The sequence below is a fragment of the Rhincodon typus genome, unplaced genomic scaffold (genome assembly GCF_021869965.1).
Source record: "Rhincodon typus isolate 14 unplaced genomic scaffold, sRhiTyp1.1 hic_rhity00000210, whole genome shotgun sequence".
In the NCBI taxonomy this organism is placed as follows: Eukaryota; Metazoa; Chordata; class Chondrichthyes; order Orectolobiformes; family Rhincodontidae; genus Rhincodon; species Rhincodon typus.
In genome coordinates this window covers 7,957-12,462 of record NW_025965848.1, presented here as the reverse complement: position 1 = coordinate 12,462, position 4,506 = coordinate 7,957, and positions in this window count along the sequence as shown.

The following is a 4,506-nucleotide window of genomic DNA, read 5'->3' as shown; positions in this document are numbered from 1 at the left end:
AAGATCAGCCATGATCTTATTAAATGGCGGGGCAGGCTCGAGGGGCCGGATGGCCTACTCCTGCTCCTAGTTCTTATGTTCTTATGTAACACTGTATTCTGCACCGTATTCTAAACCTGCTGCACTTTGTACACTACAATCTGCCCATGTAGCACGCAAAGCATCACGTTTCACACTGTATCTCAGAGCATGTGAGAACAATAAATCAAATCAACATCCTTTAGTAGCCTCTTTATGTCCCCTTTGCAACTCACTTTCTGACCTATCAGCGAATTTGGCAGGCGTACATTCAGTCTATTTGTCTAACATATTGACAGAAACTGTAAACAGTATCTCAGGACATGTGAGAAAAATCAGTCAATCAATCAAAGTGGATCTAGTTCAGAAGGAAAACATTCATGATAGTAGGAAGGCCAGTTTAGATTTGGAAGGCTCCAGACCGTCAGAGCTGGAAGAAAGTCCAAGCAGAGATTGCTGGGCTTTGGAGTTGAGCACGTTTGTGTGTGTCTTGGGTAATGGAGAGAATTACACCTGGTGAAGGTGTGAAAGGTCACTAGAAAGGAGCACTTGAAGTGTCAACAGCTGAGTAAGAAATTAACGAGAGAAAATTGAAGTGAGACTTCACTGGGGTTGAGTATCTGTCAAGGATGCGGCTGGGGGTTTAAAAAAAAGTTGCTGCTTCTATCTTTCCCAATCCCATTATCTATCTATGAATCCTTTGTGACCCCACCCCACCTCTTCCTGTTTGCTGAAGACACTAAAATAAGTGCTGAGCAAAATGGGCAGAGGACACTGAAAGTGTACCGAGGATTTAAACCGTGAGAAGGTGCAGAAGGACCTGGGTGACCTTGTACATGAACCACAAAATGTTGGTTGGCAGGTGCAGCAAGTAATTAAGGAGGCAAATGGAATATTGTCCTTCATTGCGAGAGGGATGGAGTTTAAAAATAGGGAGGTTATGGTGTGTAGGGTGCTGGTGAGGCCACATCTGGAGTATTGTATACAGTTTTGGATCTCCTTGCTTGAGAAAGAATGAACTGGATGGGGTGCAGAGGAGGTTAAGTCTGGAGTTGAGAGGGTTGGCTTAGGAGGAGAGATAGAGCAAACTGGGACCATACTCATTGGAACTTGGAAGAATGGGAGTGGGAGGAATCTTATCGAAACATATGAAGGGAATAGATGTGATAGAAGCAGGGAGGTTGTTCCCACTGATGGGTGAAACTAGAACGAGGGGGCATAGCCTCAAAATAAGGGGGAGCAGATTTCGGACTGAGTTGAGGAGGAATTTCTTCACCCAAAGGGTTATGAGTCTGTGGAATTCCCTGCCCAGTGAAGCAGGGAGGCTATTTTCTGATGAAGGGTCTAGGCCCGAAACGTCAGCCTCTCTGCTCCTATGATGCTGCTTGGCCTGCTGTGTTCATCCAGCCCTGCACCTTGTTGTCTCGGATTCTCCAGCATCTGCAGTTCCTACTATCTCTGAGGCTATTTCATTGAATGTTTTTAAGGCTAAGATAGATTTTTGAACAGTAAAGGAGTTAAGGCTTATGGTGAGTGGAGCTGAGTCCACGCAACCGATCTTATTGAGTGGCAGAGCAGGCTGAACGGGGCCGAATGGCCTACACCCTGCTCCTGTTTCGTATGTTCCAAAACATCTGTGTACACCTGACAGCCCAAACCTAACTCGGCCTATCGACCGAGAGTAGCTCACTGCAGAACGGTTATGGGGTCCGCGTTGTTTATCAGGTCTCTGGCAACGCCTCGAATTTGGGGGGACTGGTGGGCTCTTTCTCTGTAATGCGTCACCTCACCCTGACCCAGCTCTGCCACCCCAGTCTGTCGCATTTCCGTTGATGATGAGCATCTGCCTCCCAACATCATACAGCACGGAGAAGGATCTCAGACTCCACTGTGTAACTGTCTTGCGTTGACGGTTTCCATCTCTGGGCAGGGAAAGCAGAACAGACAAAATACCTTTTATGTCGACACCGTGGGATCATTCCATGCCCTGTTATAGCCTCTAGGCCAACCTAATGTCAACTTCAGGACCATCGTCTGCCCTTTCACCTTCATGCCAAGAGCCGTGGCTGAAGTTAATCAAGATATGAGCCTAAACATCCCTGATTTTAAATCTCTTCAAGCACTTAATCTCTTAATAAAAGCAAACAGTTGCATTCACAGACCCACATCGAAGACACAGAAAGGTCAATCAACCTTTGAGTGTAGGAGTTGGGAACGTCATGTTGAGGTTGTACAGCACATTGGTGAGGCCTCTTCTGGAGCACTGAGTCCACTTTTGGTCAAGCAGTTTTAGGAAGGGATGTTATTATGCTGGAGAGGGTCCAGAAGAGATTTACCAGGATGTTACCGGGAATGAGTTTGAGTTATAAAGAAAGGCTGGGACTTTTTCCACTGGAGGTTGACAGGAGACCTTACAGAAGTTTATAAGATCAAGAAAGGTATAGGTAGTTAATGGTATTTGTTTTACCCTAGGGTGGGGGATTTCAAGACTAGGGGGTACATTTCTATGGTGAGAGGAGAGAGATTTAAAAAAGACACGGTTGGAGGGTGGGGGCAAACATTTAACACGGAGAGTGGTTCGTGTGTGGAATGAACTGCCTGAGGAAGTGGTGGATGTGGGTACGGTTGCAACATTTAAAATACATTTGGATAAGTACCTGAATAGGAAAGGTTTGGAGGGACACGGGCCAGGAGCAATGATCTGGTGTGTGTACAGTTGCTTAATTTTGTCTTTTTGATGTGCATGCAGGTCTGTGTTTAAACCCCACCCCACCCAGCAGGGCACCCGATCTCTCTATAGGTCTTCGGGATGTATAGACCTCCTCAAATTTGTAAATTGCTTGAGGGGGTGCGGGGTTGGGGGGGGGGCACCAGCCCAATTCGGGGATCTCAATTAAAGAAAAGGTCTAGAATCGAGAGTTTAAATTTCCAAATATCGGGAATAAAGACCCACCTGGTTCACTAATGGCCCTTAGGGAAGGAAACATACCTGGCTCAGTTCTGGTCGCCACGTTACAGGAAAGATGTTGGAGAATTTGGAGAGGGTGCAGAAGAGGTTTACCAGGATGCTGCCTGGATTAGAGGGTATGAGCTACAAGGAGAGGCAAGAAAATCTTGGGCTGTTTTCTCTGGAGGATGAGGGGAGACTTGATAGAAGTCTATAAAATTATGAGATGCATAGATAGAATTGACAGCCAGAATCTTTTTCCCAGAGATAAAATGTCTAATGGTAGGGGGCATACACTTAAGGTGAGAGGGGGCACGTTCAAAGGAGATGTGAGGGGCAGGTTTCTTTTTTACACAGAGAGTGGTAGGGGTCTGGAACACGCTGCCAGGGGGCAGTGGTGGGGGCAGATACTACAGGGGCATTTAAGGGGCTTTTAGATAAGCACACGAATACGCAAGGAATGGAGGGGATATGGACCAAGGGCAGGCAGAAGGGATTAGTTTAATTTGGTGTCATGTTCGGCACAAGTTTGTGGGCCGAAGGGCCTGCTGCAGTACTGTGCACTGTATGAAATTTACTCAGTCTGGCCTACATGTGACTCCATCCCCACAGCAATGCTAGTGACTCTTAAACTGCCCTCTGGGCAATTAGGGATGGGCAATAAATATCAGCCTAGCCAGCGACATCCACATCCCACAAATGAAATTTGTAATGATCCGGGGGCAGAGTTTTAAGGGAAGGGGATGTAACAGAATCAATTTTCATCCAGAGGGCTGGTGGAATGAAAGGGTGTCAAGGCATTTGAAAAAGTGTTCGGACAAATGTACACAGCCGCAGGCTGAGTGCAGGGAAATGGGATGAGAACAGAGCGATTGCTTGAGGGCTAGCATGGGCAGGACGGGCCGAAGGGCCTGTTAAAAACGCTGCGACTCCCCAATCTGTGCCCTGACTGCCGTCGCCAGGATGAGAAGGCAGATCCCGCAGAATTCCATGGCGCGTGAGCGTGTGGGTCCCTCTCCTGCGCGCTCCCAGATGGTGCGATGGGAATCGGAGGGTCGCTCAGAGGCAGATCGATAGGGTTGAGCTTTACCTGACGCCGTGATTCAGCACTGTAACTGAACCTCAGCACCAACACACACACCCCGCACAGTTTCACCCCCGCCGTCAGCTAGCTCATTTCACAATCCTGGATATTTTGATCTGACACTTGGCTCCCATCCAGACAAACAGGTTCTGTGGGAACGAAGCACATTTCAAAGCACTGGGGGAATTTTGCAAAGCATCAGCGTCAGGATAGGGAGGAGAGAGGGGGATCTCAAAGATACTGGGGGAGGGGAGGAGATCTAACTCAAGGGGAATCTGTGAGGGAGTAGAGAGGGAGAGAACCCTTTCCCGTTGGGAACAGGGACCAGGCACGGACTGGGGACACACAGTGGGAGGGGATGGCAAGGGGTCGGGGTCTGCCTGGGGCTGCCAAGGGGAATGGAGTGGGGCAGGGGGGAGGTAGGTTCGATCCAAGCCCTCGCGAGGTGGGGGGGGGG